The 17192-nt window shown below is 39.2% G+C and overlaps 1 pseudogene; it reads left to right on the top strand.

The window, feature by feature from the left end:
* The first annotated feature begins 13553 nt into the window (after nt 1–13553).
* On the top strand, nt 13554–13969 carry LOC118847479 (annotated as a pseudogene).
* The last annotated feature ends 3223 nt before the right edge of the window (nt 13970–17192 follow it).

Below are 17192 nucleotides of genomic sequence, written 5' to 3'. Positions count from 1 at the left end.
ATTTACTAGCTGTGTGACCTTGGGCAAGTCACTTAGCCCCAACTGCCTTGCCTTCCCCCCTGAAAAAAAAAAGAAATAAAAACAAACAGAAATGATTTAGTCCAACCACTTCACATTATAGAGCACAATGTATTGAGCAGAAGGCTAGACCCAAAGTCAAAAGACCTGAGGTTAACTCCCGGTTTGGAGACATATTGGCTATGTCACCATGAACAAGTTTCAGTTTCATCATCTGTAAAATGGGAACTAATCATACTCACTCTTCAGCTGCTTGGGAACACTGCTGCAAGCAAAGCATTTTGGAAACTTTCATATTATATATATACATATGTGTATATATATATATATGTGTGTTTGTATGTATATGTATGTGTATGTATATGTATATATACATACATATATGTGTGTATGCACATATATAAACATACATAAATATATGTACATGTATATGTTATATACATAATAATTCCCTTCAACAAACATCAACTAAGTTTGTATGTGCTGAGAACTGTTCTAGGTTCTGGAAACACAAATATAAAATCAGATATTTTCTCTGCCCTCAAATATCTTATAATTTAGTACAGAGGAGGAGACCCATGCATATAATTGCAATACAAATTGGAAAATAAGTACAGAGCATAGGTTGATTTAAAAAAAAAAGGAATTATTCCCAAGGACAGAGAGACAATAATCAGTTTCATCTACAGGAAATCAGTGAGGAAACAGATTCAAAGGGGTGACTAAAGAAAAAAGGCACTTGACATACCTAGTTCTCTGCAACAAATACTCATTCCTTTACTTTCCCTCTCTCACTTCTTTTACTTTATCTTTCTCATCTGTTCCCTATCTTGCTTTCTCCTATCACTTTTTAATCTACTTATTTCCTTTTTCTTTCTCTATCTTCTTCCCAGCCTAGTTCACTTCATGTCATCTGTAATTCCCCAGATAGTTGAGGGGTTAGAATAGAAGGAGGGAAAGGAAAGAGGAAGATAACATTTAGAATCTCCTCAAACCCCATGCCCCATTCCATTTCAGTCACCTAGGTCTCAGGAGTGAGTTTGGGGCCTGGCCAAGGAAGAAAACTGATACAAAATCTGAGAGCCAGTGAGGTATATTGGAAAGAATGCTGGCCTGGGAGTCAGGAAACCTAGATTCTAATCCTGGTTCTCCCAATGACTAACTGTGACCTTGGGTAGATCTAGGACTCAGTTTTACTCATCTGTAAAATGAAAGGGTTGGAACACCACAGACCTTTCCAGTAAGAAGAGGAGTAAACTCTCTTTTTGTTTTGTTTCTTCTTTCTCATGGTTCATTCCATTGGTTATAATTCTTCTTTGCAACATGACTAATATGAAAATATATTTAATGTGAATGTATATAGAGAGCCTATATCTGAATGCTATCTTGGGGAGGGGGAAAAGAGGAAGGAGAGGGAGGGGGAGAAAATTTGGAACTCAAAAGCTTGTGGAACTGAATCTTGTAAACTAAAAAAAATAATAATTTAAAAGAAAAAAGGACAGGAGCAAAGAAAGGATATCCATTTTCATAAATATTATTTGATATAATTCTGGAAATGGCAGGCAGAGCAATGAGACAAGTAAAGGAAACTGAGAGAACATAGACAAAGAAGAAACAAAATTATAGCTTTTGTAGATGACATTTCTATTCAGAGAACTCTAGAGACTCAATAAAAAAGTTAATTGAAACAATAACTTCAATAAATAACAGCTTATAAAGTAAGCCCAAAAACTCATCAGCCTTTATGTCTGCTACCAAAAAAACTAAGCAGAAACACAATAAAAAAAACAAGAAATTCCATTCAAAACAACTACAAAATGAATAAAATATCTAGAAGTCTACCTAAAGGATACACACAAAAATTATACGACTACAACCACAAAATACTCTTTACAGAAATAATGGAAGAAAATAATTGGAAAAAACACATTGATTGTTTATAGTTGGACCATGTGAATGTAATAAAAATGACAGTTCTACCTAAATTAATTTATAGATTCACGGCTATACCAATCAACCAAAGGATTATTTTATAGAACCAAAAGAAAATACTTTATCTACAGGAACAAAAAAGTCAAGAATCTCAAGGGAAGTAATGAACAAAATGAGGGCCTAGCTGTAGCAGGTCAAAAAATAGAAAAGGTGATCCAGGGAACAGAATAGATACAAAGACTCAGAATCAATTGAACTTAGTGACATAGTGTTCAATAAACCCAAGGATACCAACTAGTGGGGTAAGGATTCATCATTATACGAAAATTTCTGGGAAAATTCCAAAAGCAGATTCATAGAGATTAGGTTTAGAACAATGTTTCACACCATATATTAGAATTAGTTTCAAATGAATATGTAAAATAGTTATAAAAGATCACATCATAAACAAATTAGAGGAGCAGGGAAGACGGTTCCTTTTATAATTGTGGATGGTGTTCTTGACCAAACAAAAGATATAGATAATCATAAAAGATCAAAAGGATAATTTAAATTACTTCAAACTGAAAAGGTTTTGCACAAATAAAATCAATAGAAATTGAACAGAAATAGTTACCCAGTTAAAAAAAATCTTGGTATCAAATTTCTCCGATAAAGATCTAATATCTAACAAATAGAAGGAATTGATACAAATAGATAAACAATAAAAGGATGTGATTAGGCAGTTTCAACCCTGAGGTTCCACTTCAAATCCATCAGATCGGTAAAGATGTCAAAAAAGGAAAATGACAGTGTTAGGCTGTGGGAGGACAGATGCACTGTTAATGCAACCGTGACGTGGTCTAGCTATTTTGGAAAGCAATTTGGAACTATGCACTGTGCATACCCTACGACATAGTGATACCAGTACTAGGCATATACCTCCCAAAGAAATCAAAGAAAGAGGGAAAGGACTCATGTATACAAAAATACTTCTGTAACCCAAGCCCCAAAGCCTATTGGTGTAAGAATCTCTTCTCAATGGTGGAGAGCAAGCCTAATCACTGAGTGAGACAAGGTAGAGTTGGTGAGAGAGAAAGAAAAGAGAGATTAGGTCTCTTCAATCTCTTTGAGCTGTTCCGGTTTCTAGCTATGAGACAGTGGATGTATGATGCTACTCTTTCCTTCAGGTTGCTAAAGTGAGAAAAACTCTGAGGAGAAGCCAAGATGAGGGGAGATGCAATCTTCACCATGTCCCTATCACTAACTTACAGAGATTTCAGTAGCTTCCATATGGATCAGATCTGGGATACTTTCGCTTTTGGTTGAGCTGACTTAGCTCATTCCCCAATGGGAGAGCTCTTTCACTCTGTATTGTCTAGTGTATATATAATCATATGTATACTTTCTCTGATTTCTGCTTTGCTACCAACTTGGATAAATGGGTTTCTCTGCTATCTGCTATGTGCATTCACTGTGGAATTGGCATTTGGTGGGAAGGAAATATAAAGTTTAGGGTCCCCCTCCCCATTAAGGAATAGTGATCAGAAGTTTAGCTGGAACCTAAAAAATCACATCCCTTAAATTAATATTTAAGGGAGCAGATAGATATGATTCTAGCCCAGTACCCACCCCCCTTCTCTGAGGAGAACAGGGTGGTGGCCATCTTCTAGTCCCCAGCCTCCTGCTTCCCCTCTTGGCAGAAATTAAAGACTCCCTTGGAGGAGGGCGAGGAGAAAATGAGCTAGAGATGTATCTATTCCAGGCTTCCTGTAAGACACACACACACACACACACACATCATACCACATCACACCACACCACACCATACTACATGTGGGAGAGAGCTCACACTTATAAAATTTTTTGTGATTTTATGTAACAGCTAAGAACTGGAAACAAAGTGGGTACCCATCAATTGAGGAATGGCTGAACAAATAAATTATGGTATATGAATGTAATAGAACATTCTTTCCATAAGAAATAATGAAAGGGATAGACTCAGAGAAACCTACGAATCCTTGTATGAACTGATGCAGAGTGAAATGAACATAACCCAGAGAGCAATATATACAGTGATGGGAGATGAGGGAATTTAAACATCTACTATGTGCCAGGCACTAAGAGCTTTACAAATAGCTCATTTGATCCTCACAACAATGGTGTGAGGTAGGTGCAGTTATTATCCGCATTTTACAGTTGAGGAAAGAGAGGCAGATAGTGATTAAGTGACTTGCCCAGGGTCAAACTGCTAGCAAATATCTAAAACAGGATTTGAATTCAGGCTTCCTGACTTCAGGTCCTGTCCACTAAGCAACCTGGCTGCCTCAACAACAATAATAAAAAAGAAAACAACTTTGAAACATACACACACACACACACACACACCAACTGATAAATTACCAATATGACTCTAGAAGTCTAATAATGGAGAACCACCTCTTGGCTAAAAGATGATAAACCATAGGTGTAGAATGAAATATTCATTTTTAGACAAGACCAAGAGGTGAATTTGTTTTGTGTGACTATACTTATTTGGCATAGGAAGAGTTAAGTGGCAAGTAGAGAGAATAGTGCAGGATGTTTTGGGAAATGATAGAGAAGAAAAGAAGCTGAAGAAAGAGAAAGTAGGAAAAAGGAGGAGGAAAAGAGAAAAGAAGAAGAGAAGAGGATGAAGAAGAGGAGGAGAAGGAGGAGGAGGAGAAAAAGAAGGAGGAGAAGGAGGAGGAGGAAGAGGAGGCAGAGAAAAAGAAGAAGAAGAAGAAGAAGAAGAAGAAGAAGAAGAAGAAGAAGAAGAAGAAGAAGAAGAAGAAGAAGAAGAAGAAGAAGAAGAAGAAGAAGGTGGTCTAGGAAACATTTTTTAAAATACATAGAAGAGAGCAGAAGGAAGTTCATAAGGGGAAACAGACAATCAGACAGTCAGACAGTATTGGGACTATTGTGTTAAACATAATATGAGCTTTTAAAATAAAATAACCTGTAGACTCATAATTTTACATAAAATTATCATTTTTCTGTTCTTTGCATGTGGAATTGATTCTGCTTGTCAAGTTCGCAATAAAAAAATCTCCCAATAAATCAATCAATAAGCAAATAAATAAATGAGTGGATAGAGAGATGGATGAATGAATAAATGAAATGAAGCCAGATGATCCGTAAGGTCCTTTCCAGCTCTAACATTCTGTGGTTTTGGTAAAGGAAAACATCACCTCATTTCCCTCCTCCCTCAAAGCAGAGAAGCAGGATGTTTTCTTTTTGCCATCTATTTGATTTCTAAGGTAAAATATAATAACAATTTCTATAAATATGGGTTCATATGGATAAGAATCCAAAGGGTATGGTGTGCCCAAGATGCCACACAGCCCTAGAACATGGTTCTCCCACAAAAGCCTGGGGTGAGAAGGGGGAGAGGGGAGAGGAAATAACTGTAGGGAAGCATGGAGCTGGGAGTGGAGCTGAGGGCTGAAGTACAAGGGACCTGAAGGGTTGGTTAACAGAGCTAGAGGAAGGATAGGGATGGGACAGAAGGGGAGACAGGAATGAAGCCAGAGAAGACAGAGACAGACAGAGGAGGGGGAAGGACAGCAGCTGGGAACCCAAAGTGTGAAATAGCTTGCATCTTAGGAAGCATGTGGCAGGTCCCTGGGGTCAGGTTGCCTGCCTGTCAAGATACACTTAGACAGGAGCCGCCCAGGCTGAAACCTTAGAGCTTTTGCTGAGGTAGTGAGGGCTCTCCCAAATCAGTCCATGATTCTCCCTAAGTGAGGCCAGCTAAAAAAGTATCTGAGCACTTAGTTCAGATAGATATGCTGACTATGCGAGATATGAAGATCCCTGGATTGAGACTGCAAATACCTGAATTCTAGTCTTGGCTCTGCCTTTACAATTAATTCTTCAGATCACTGGGTTAAGGTATGAGGCTAATGTCACCAGAAATAAGGGTATTTTGTCTTTTGTCTTTTCAATAACCACAGACTATCCTTAACCTCAAACCACAATGCATGTTTTAAGGATATCTGTAACTCGCAATCCAATTCAACAAGAATATATTAAGCAATACTAAACATTGAGGACTAGAATGCAAAGATGAAAATGGAAAAGACCCTGCCTTCAAAGAACTTACATTCTAGTAGGAAGAGATAGCATACATACAGATAAGTAAACACAAAATACATACAAATTAGATGTCATTTCCCCCATAGAATATAATTCCTCCTTCAGGGGAAAAGCCTGTTTCTTTTTTTCCTTTCCTTTTCTTTTCTTTTCCTTACTTCTTTTTGCCTTTCTATTCTTGGTATCTAGCAGCACTTGGCACATAGTTGGAGCATAATAAATATTTGTTAATTGGTTGATGGTATGAAAAAATAATTTTCTGTACTGACTTTAGGCTGCCATTTCCTTAAAACAGCAAGTCACAAAACTAGCTAGAGCTTGCAGAATTTAGCTAACATCATATTTTACCTTCAGTGATTAACTGGGTAATTAGTGATGGGAGAATTTCTGGCTCAGTTTTACTACCTCTATTTACTTAAGATGAATATGTCAAGTAACTAGATAGAGTCCCAGTGTTAATGGTTAGTGTGCAAATTCCAGCTTTATTCCTAGTGTTTAGTGACTTGTTTATAATCTTCCCTGATGTGATCTTCCCCTTCTCCTAGCTGTTTTATCATGTGTAAATCTTTACCTCCCCCTTCTGCCCTTTGTAAAATTCCATTGCATCTGTTCTGGTTTGCCAAAGCTACTTCTCGGGGCTCACTGGTTGGGTCTATTCTCCAAGCATATAATAAACAAGTTATTATCAATAAGTATGATTGACTTCAGTGCCTATCAAGAGATCATTGGACAAATTTGATGACAATGCTCTACCTGCATCTCATTTTGTTCTAATCCCAAGCCTGAACCACCCAACAAACCCAAGTCATGTCTGGCCCAGAACATTGAGCACAACCAGAATTAGATAGGGAATGTGGCTCTCCTTGTGTTTAAAGTGAGGGGTGACTGTGAAGAAGAGACTTTAGTGATCAGATGGCCAGATACAGGAGTCTAGAAAATAACCAACCCCAAACTAAAAGTACCCAGGTATTTCATAGCCACAATCCAGAGCTTCCAAGTTAAAAATAATAATATTAAAATAAAAAGAATGCAAATATCCAGAAACAGTTCAAGTACTAAAGAGACACAGTCAGGACTACACAAGATGTGACATCAACTACCATAAAGGAGGGAAAATCTTATAATATCATATACCCAAAAGAAAAAGGCTTATAATCAAGAATAATTTATCCCAGAAAACTGAATATTATCCACAAGGGAAAACTAGGTCTTCACTAGAATAGAGGAATCAACCATTTTTGATAAAAAAAAAAAAAACTTGAGTCTGGAATAAACTTTTAAATGCAAACAAAGGTGTCAAGGGAAATTAGAAAGGTAAATACAGTTAAACAATTAGAAGAGGCTAAATGGTGATATGGCAGCTAGGTGATGCAGTGGAGCCCAGACTGGAGTCAGAAGACTCAGCTTCCTTGCAACAACAATGGGACTAGCAGTTGTTGTGGGGGCATAAGACCACCAGCACCAGCACACAGGAGGGCTGCTAGCACAGGTTCTTTGATCCGCTTTTCTAAGGAAAGCAACTTTAAGGGGCTAATACTCTTATTTTAATTAAACATACATATATCATTCACTTAGTTCAGGGGAAAAAGTCAGCATCCTGAACTTTCAGAGAAAATACAAACAGAAATTACAAACAGGAATTACAAGCAGAGGGAATAACAGAAACCAACAGACAGGCTTCTATCTGTCTGACCAAATCATAATACACAGTTACCAGAAACAGAAGCACCAACATTTGGGTTTTCAAAACCGGGGGTGGCTCTTAACGGCTACCTGGAGTCTCATCTGGACAAACCACGTGACCACTCTTCCAATGAGTGAAAACCTCCAAAGCAAAATGCTAACCTTAGAGTATATATACACTTCTTCAGGGTCAGAGGGTGTCACAACCATGGGACTCAAATCCATGTGACCTATGTGTTCCCGTGACTTAAGCAGGTCTTCAAAGACTCCCAGTTCAATCAAAGACCTTCGATTGAAACAAAGGCAAGACTCAAAGGCACTTGGCTGCCTTAGTGCTAAGAAGCACTCCAAAACAAAAGACAAAAAAAGTCCCACTTTACTTGACATTACATTCCTGAGTTCAAATCTGGACTCAGACATTTACTAGCTGTGTGACCCTGGGCAAGTCACTTCACCCTGTTTGCCTCAGTTTCTTCATCTGTAAAATGAGCTGGAGAAGGAAATGACAAACCAGTCCAGTATCTCTGCCAAGAAAACCCCAAATGGGATCAGTAAAAGTCAGTAAATTCAACAACAACAATAACAAATGATGATAAAGTACTTAAGCTCAAATGGGGAAAGAAAGACAAACACCTCTAGGCCTGGGTGTGGCATTGTTCTATTGCTTGGTTTTTAAGAAAGGAAAAAGTGGCATTAGGGAAGAAATGAGGAAGAAGGAGGGGGAACTTACTTTTTCCACAACTGGGATATGAAAGAGTATTAAAACAGGCAGAAAGGAGCTTGGGGAATGGCCATCTCATGAACCTCCCTCATCTGAACCAGGAAAAGGAAGGTTGAATACACACATTTGTTAAGTGCTTCCTAGGTGTTAGGCAACATTCAAAGAACAAAGACAGTCCTTGACCTCAAGGGACTTACATTCTAATGGGAAAGACCATATATAGTGTAGGAACACTTTCATTGGAAAGTTACTGAGAAGGTGAGTGGGGTCACCCCATTCAGTTAGTAAGTGAATAAACACTTATTAAGCATTTGCTGTGTGCCAGGTATTGTGCTAAGGTATTAAGGGAGAGAGGCAAAAGATTGTCCCTGCCCTCGAGGAGCTTGCAATCTAAAGTGGGGTGAGGAACAAGAAAAAAAGACAGTTCTTGATTTATGTAAGTGGACCTTTCAGCAGACCTTTATGTAAAACAATGTGAATTTGCCCCAGATGTGGGGAACAGAGGGATAGAAGGAGGCAGGAAGGCAGCTGTGCACCCATGGAGGGAAGGGGCCAGAGGAGGCTGGCAGATAGTTTAAGACAAGTGAGAGCAAGAGGATGAACAAGTTCAAGCCAGGCCAGTCACGCGGTGGCTGGCCAGAACCAAGAGGAAGAAAACTCAGGCAGACAGACACATGGAGGCTGAATATGGACACAGACACAAACAGGAGAGGATGGATGACATTGCCAGAGTCTGGGGACAGATACAAGATACCCAAGAGTGGACAGACAGAAGACAAACATGAGGAGGTCATTCACAGGGGGCAATTGGGCAGATCGAGGCAAAGGTCTCCTCTCTTGGTGCCAGAGGTCTCAAGCCAAGCCCCTATCCTTCAGTGGCAGCTGGTCTCTTTCTCTCAGGATGCTTATTCTGCTTTCACATTGAGGTTTTTATTTTAGGAGGGTTTTTTAAGGTTTATTTTTGGTGGTTCTTCTGAAAGGGGTTAGTGAAGGCTTGGGTCTTTAAGTCACCTCAGTACAGTATTCTTTCAAGGAGCCATTACATTACTTGCTATCTTTTCTGCTGTCCTGGTTTTTTTTTCCTCTTTTACCTGCACCAAATTCTTCCTCCAAGGCTGTATGTGCCACTCATCTTGAATCCCCAAGATGGGGAGGAGGCATTAGGAAAGAAATGAGGAAGAAGGAGAAGGAACTTACTTTTTCCATAATTGGGATACAAAGGAGTATAAAAGCAGGCAGAAAGGAGCCTACAGCCCTATAGCCATTCAAGTGGAGGAAGATCCTCTAAAAGGCCTATATAGAACATTGCCATCAAGGGGCGGAATGTGGTAGGAGTATCTACTAAGCCTGAAAAGTATCTGCTACACAGGCAAGGCCAGTTTTTCCCTGAAAAGACAATGAACCCATTGAGAACTAATTGGTCTAGCATAGCAATTCTTAAAACTATGGGTCTCGACCCCATATGGGACCCTATATGGCAACAGTAAAAGGTTTCTGAATGGAAAATGACCAAACAACCAAAAATTAATTCAAAATCAAATGCGTAATGAATTCAAGGTATTTCTAGCAGCACTTGCCCATGTTCCACGTTGCATTATGGACAACTTTACCACAGCCTTGGTCCTGAACACAAAGCAGGTGCACTTTGCAATGCACATGCCCTCAGGCCACACAACACCAAACACTGCCAAAAGGTGAAAAGGGGAAAAAGTTTAAGAAGCCCTGGTCTAGAAGACCAAAGCTTGAACCATTGAAGTAGCTTCCTAGTCATATAAGACATTAACAAAAAAAAAGCCCAGAGCACAGAAATCAATATCCCTTAAACCTGACAGTCTTCCCTCTATTATGTGAAACAATACCCTCTTCCTACCAGGTATACCAGAACCAGTGTTGTGTTCTTGTTGAATATCATCTCTAGGTCATTTTTAAGCAAACTTATTTTTGTTAAATATTAGATAATCTATGAGAATCTTGTTTTGTTCCAGTCTGGGTCAGGCCCAACCTTAAACAGGCATGACATCTGCAAAGTCCAGTCAGGCTGACTCCATAGATCTTCCCTTAGCTACTAACACCAGAGCCTCAAACGCTAGACACCTCCAAGATGATGCCAAGAACCAGAGCCTCAAATACCAAACCTGTTATTGTCAAGAACTCACTAGGAATAGAACCTCTGATATCTGAAACAACCTTTCTTCTCCCCTTCCCAAATGGCAGTGCCCTCTCCATCCCAGGACTGTCAAGTATAGGAGTTCCAGTTTATATTCCCCTCCTCTAACTAGCAAACTTCCCTCTGCGGCAGACAGGTGGTGCAGTGGATAGAGCACAGACCTGGAGTCAGGAAGATCTGAGTTCAAATCCTCTTTCTAGCTGTGTGACCTAGGCAAGTCACTTACCCTCTGTTTGCCTCAGTTTCCTGATCTGTAAAATGGGGATAATAATAGCACCTACCCAACCCCCAGGGTTGTTGCAAGAATTGAATGAGATAATATTTGTAAAGCACTTAATACAGTGCCTGGCACATAGTAAGCCCTTTGTAAATGTTAACTATTATTATTAATATCTCTTTCCCTCCTAATCCTGGTCACATAAAATCCCTGGCTGTTTAAGCCTTCCTTGGCCAGAAAAGTCAGGTTGGGAAGACAAGAGAACTCCGCAATTGAGACAGGGAGGAAAGGGACAGTGTCCAGGCAAAGAGTTTTCCCATTTCCAGGGTCCTGATTTTTTCTATGTAAGTGAAAGTTTGAACAGAGTCCTCCTTGAGGTGGAGAACAGAAATCTAGTCCATTGTAACCAGAAAGGAAACTATTTAATTTTCTTTAGAGGTTTTGTATCATTTCCCTACCCTATACTCACTATCCTTGTAGTCAGTAGTAAATTAGAAAGACCCAAGCTGATTCTGTTTCTAGCGAAGTTGGAAGAGGGGGAAATATTGACATGCAGAGGGGGGAAATGTCTAGATTTGGCAATCTACTTTTGTACCCTGGCAGAGCAGACTTGGACCTAGAGTCAGGAAACACTTGAGTTCAAATCCTGCCTCTAACCTTACTAGCTGTGTGACCACGGGCAAGCCCTCAACCTCTCTAGACTTCAGTTTCCTCATCTAAACTAAAAGGCTTGGACTACATGGCCACAAAGGTACCATTCAATTGTAGAATCCTATCATCCATCCTGAGTCAGATGACCCAGGTTCAAATCTTTGTTCTTCTACTTGCTAGCTTTTTGTAACTTTCACTAAGTCACTGCCCTCTCTCTGAGACTCAGTTTCCTCATGTATAAAATGAGCAGGTTAGATTTGATGATCCCTAAGGGATCATCCATACCAAACATGCTATAAATTTCTATAATGCAAGCTGACTGTAAACGTAAAGCCAGAGGATGCTCTTGGTAGAAGACAACAGATTTTCCTGGGTTCATGGAAAGACCATAAAGGCTACAAGAAATTTTGATATTAACAAGACATGAGAGGAAAAGATTTCCTTACCGCCCACAATAACCCTGCTCAAAAATATCTCACACACATATTCTACCAATTAAATATTTATTTTAGCTTAACTGGTATTTAGTGAGTGCTCAAGTGAGATTATTTATAGAGTTCAGCATAATTTGTTCCTTCCCTCCTTCCCTCCCTCTGCCTTCTTTGCTGTGCTAGGATATGTGGAAGACACAAAGGTTTATAAGACAATTTCTGCCTTCATGGAGCTGATAATCTAAAAGAAGATTCTGACACACTAACCAACAAATAATTTAAATGACATTCAAATGCATGAGGGCCATAAACCAAATGCTATGTGAGATAGGGGGAAAGGGGTGCAGGAAACACCATTGACTGGAAGATCAGAAAAGGTAGCATTCGAACTGGATCGGAAAGGACAGACAAAATTTTAGCAGGTGGAAATGGAGATCTTAGAAAGGCATAGAAAGACTTGCATGAAATTGTTAAGAATGAAGTGAGCAGAACCAAGAGGACACCGTATATGATAATAGTAATATTGTTTTCAGAACAACTTTGAGTGAATAGGTCATTTTGACTATTATAAATACACAAATTACAGATAAAAGACAAATGAAGAGAGATGTTATCTGCATCAAGAGAAAGAACTGATAAATAGAAGTATGTATAGAATAATTTTACGCATATATACCTATTTGTGTCTAATGGTAGCTATCTTGGAGGGGGAGGAAAAAAAGGGGAAAAAAAGAAATTTACATGATAATTTTATTATATATTTTTTAAAAATAGCAAGTTGTACATAACAGAGTTGCAGTTTCATGTGCAATCATCTTTTTTTATTATGTTATGTTATGGAAATGTTTGTTTCATTCCATAAATGAAAAAAGAAATCAATACTAGGGATAATCCAAATTACTGGATTGCTATTTTACTTGGTTTAAGGATGTTGATGTTTATATCTATCTATCTATCTATATATATGTATATATATATATATATATACATATATATATGAATGTATTATGTATGTATGGGTATGCATATGCATATGTGCATGTAAATAAAATTTTCCAATTATGAAAAAAAAAGAAATGGAGAGAAGTACATTTTAGGGGGCACCTAGGTGACGCAATGGACAGAGTGCTGGTCCTGGAGTCAAACCTGAGTTCAAATCTGGCCTCTGATACTTACTAGCTGTGTGATCCTGGACAAGTCATTTAACCCTGTTTGTTTCAGTTTCCTCATCTGTAAAATGAGCTGGAGAAGGAAATGCCAAGAAAAGTCCAAAAGTCCACAAAGAGTTGGACACAACTGAACAATAGCAAATATTTTAGGTATGGGAAACAGTATGAACAAAGGTAAGGAAACAGGATACTGTAGGATAAGTTTTCCTTATACTGAACTTACCCTGCATTCCTGGCATAACTCCAACCCGGTCATGAAGTATAATCTTTATAATATGTTTTAATAACATATTTTCTATTCGTGATCCAAAACTAAAAATGAAATTTTATTAATATGCTATTTTATATTTCTATCATAAAATTGAAATGAAAGGAGAGTAGCTAATGTGTGGCCTAAGTTCTGGTCTCTAGGGCCTTTGAAAGGCACCAACTGTCTTTCCCTCTCCGAGAGCCACCGCGAGAGTAGCCCCCGCCATGTCGGCCCACCTGCAGTGGATGGTCCTTTGGAACTGCTCCAGCTTCCTCATCAAGGGCACAAGCAAACGTATAGTACCAAGCCCAACAACATCAAGGCCTGAAACTTGTTCTGCTACAATGGGCTTATCCACTGCAAGACGGTGGGCATCGGGCTGGCTGCCAACAGCAAGGGCGTCATGGTGGTGCTGATGCAGAGGGCAGGTCAGAAGAAGCCTGCCACTCCCTATGTGAGGACCATCATTAACAAAAATGCCCAGGGCCACACTCAACAGCATCCGGCACATCATCTGCAAGAATAAATACCAGAAAGATCTCCACATGGTCACTCTGAGCTGAGCCAGCATCATCCTTTGAAGCCACAAGCCAGTGGTGGTGAAGAAGAAGCGAACCCTCCCATCCAAGAGCACCTAAGGTTCCAGGCCTGCCTTTGGCTAATAAAGTCAGGCTGCCCCACCTGTCAAAAAAAAAGGCACCAAGTTCTGGATACGCTGCCAACCAAAAAGAATTCTCCTCATTATAAATACTCAACACTGTAAAGGCAGTAACTTTGAAAGCTATAAGCTATGATCAATACAATGACCATTTGTGATTCCAGAGGAATAATGATAAAATATACTATCTATTACAGAGGTTTAGAGTATAGAATGAGACAGATATACATATAGATATAGATAATACATGTGTATACACATACATATGTGCATACATACACACATATATATTTTTTTCCATATATAGCAATTGGAAGCATTTGTTTTGCTTAACTATGCATATTTGTTAAAAGACATTTGCTTTTTCCCCCTTTCTTTTTTTCAATGAAGTGGGGGTGGGAGGAAAAGAAAATAAATGAATTTCTCTTCATTAAAAAATAAGGAGATCAGAGGGCTACTACAGATGTAAAATTTTTCATGAATTTTCAGACTAGGGCAATCTATTATTAATTTTACTTAACTTTTTTACTTTGTTACAAGAGACTTCCCATGAAGTGAGAGCGATATATAAATATTTGTAAATGTAAGAAACAAAACACATAGAAGAAAAAGACTCTTCCTAACCAGATCAGAACCAGTCACAGAATGTCTACACATATTCAAGTCTCTCCAAGGCACTTTCATTATTTGTCATCATGACTGTCCCAGAAGTAGGCCCCCTACCTTTTTCCACATGGCAAGTAGCATCAGAAATACTCTGTGAAAGTGCCACACCCCAATGCCACACTCTCTCCTTCCCCTATTTGAAAAATCTTTCATCCTCAGCAAATCATCAAGGGTGTTTTGGATACATTGTCCATGTCCCTAATGCACACCAGATCTCCGGGATCTCATGGAGGCACCAGCAGTGCCTTTTCATTTGCTTTTCCCAGGAATATATTTTTATATTTTTTATATTTTAGACTCAGGAAAAAAGTCTCAAAACAGTGAATATGACACAATCTTATAAAGTCCAACATGTACAAGAGAAAACTGTAATTGTCCTGAAATACAAAGTTATGCAGACTCAACAAAAAACATCTCGAAAAGTTTACCAAAGATTACTATTTACTTAGCATTCAAGAAGAGCCTGACTTGGTGCCCAGCCCACAGTCAATAAGGAAAAGGAAGAAAAAAAAAACAAAGATAACGAGTTTCCTGCTTAGAAGGAAACCTGTTCCCTATAGAGCTTCCCAGATTATTTGTATATGTAACTGTCCCCAAAGGGATTTAGAACCTGGGGACTTCTGAAAGTTTCCTCTTCACTCTCAGAGGAGAATCCAAACTGACTTGTCTTGGTGCCTTGGGTCCCAGAAGCCTGGGATACTTAACACTTTCCCTTTTCCACTAGGGCCCCAAACCTGTTCTGAGCCCACATTTACAGAATAGATTTAATCACTGAGTAACTACAAAGAAAAATAAAATAAAGTTTTTTATCTAAGGGAAGCTGAGTCTCCACTGAATCCCAGAGAATATGAGGTTCTCCATGCAGAGATTGGAATCCACTGCAAGTAATCCCTTTACTCTGTAGTGAGAAACCAATTATCCTGGATGAAAACTACCAGTATTCCTATAGCACATAAGACCATGCAACTGGTGTCTAGACAAAGTTTTTGAAGAGTCCCTTTCTATATAAAACTCACTAAAATTTGCCTCTCAGCATCCCACTCCCACAGGCATTCCCTTTAAAGGTCCAGGCAAATTTTTTCTGGATTCCTATTCCAAAAGTGCATCTGACGCTTCCCCCCCCCGAACCCCAATAGATCTCTGCTACTGAAAGTATAATCCTACTGGAATTCCAAACTCACCCAATAACCGAACAGGTAGGTTCAGTAAACAAAGTCAAAGATGCCCAGAAGATGGATGAGGTTCCCCCCATAAAGGAATTAAGCTTACTGGGTTAATTACTTGGGGTTTCTAAGTCATATACATACATATGCATGTGTACATTTCTCAACTAGGCATCAGAATTTCAATGATACAATGCCCATACTTTTCTTATCAGTTGCAATACCAATATTAATACAAGATTTAGTAATATAGTAAGTTTCAGTACTTAAACATTCCAAGAACCAACAAATGCAAACGCCTCAGTTTCCTCAACTATAAAATAAGTGGGTTGCACTAAATGAACCTTAAAGCTCAATTACAGCTATAAATCTATAAATCATGACTCTAAGAAATCCGTTTACCATTTATAAAGAGTGTTGTAACTTTTTAAAAAGTTTCACAGTATAATTCCACAGTGGGGGCAGGGAGCATTTTAAAAACTAACAAAATATTACAAAGTATGAGGAAAAGTCCCCAAAGTCTTGGTATGTAGGGATCCCAAGAGGTTAATATAATGCTATAATAGACATAAATTCCAGGATGGTTGGGGGCTTTTGGAGAAGCAGTGGTCAACATGAGAACACTGAGAGCTAGGGCATAGGAGAGATTGCCTAGAGAGCACCACCTGGTGGCCTGTATCTTAACTGCACCAGGATATCCATAGAGGAACCAGTGACAGGTGGGTTCCACTGCCTTTACTGAGAGGGGAGAGGTGATGACAGCTAGTGTCTGGCTAGGACATCCACTGAGGAAAAGCAATAAGTAACTAGTTGAGACTCCTCCTTCTCCCATTCTCCAGCTGCATTCCCCCAGGGATTCCACTCTAAGATGCCAATGAGAGAGACAGCTGGAAGAGCAGGTGTCCCTTTCTTGTCACAGAAGAGGGTCACAGCTGCCTCCCAGGGGCTAGGGCTTTCCAAAGAAAGAAAGGTGACATCAACATAATAACAGCTACAGCATGCAGAGCTCTAAGCCCTCAATAAAAAAGAAAAAAGCAAAGTGGTGCAGTGGATAGAGCCCAGGAGTAAGTTTCTAGGTTATGCTTGAGCTCTCACTAGCTACCTGACCTCGGCAAGGTTCTTCCCTCCCCCTAGGCCTCCATTGTCTCATCTAGAAAAAGAGGTGGCTGGACTTTTTGATCTTTAAGGAACCATCCACCTCAGCGATTAATACTACCTATACCATAGATTCTACAATATGAAATCCAGCCTCAGACAGCTTTCTGACCCTGGACAAGTCTTAGCCTTGTTTGCCTCAGTTTCCTTATCTGTAAAATGAGCTGGAGAAGGAAATGGCAAACCACTCCAGTATCTCTGCCAAGAAAATCCCAAATG

Source organism: Trichosurus vulpecula, chromosome 4, assembly GCF_011100635.1.
Source record: "Trichosurus vulpecula isolate mTriVul1 chromosome 4, mTriVul1.pri, whole genome shotgun sequence".
NCBI lineage: Eukaryota > Metazoa > Chordata > Mammalia > Diprotodontia > Phalangeridae > Trichosurus > Trichosurus vulpecula.
This window is presented reverse-complemented; position numbering and strand designations above follow the sequence as displayed.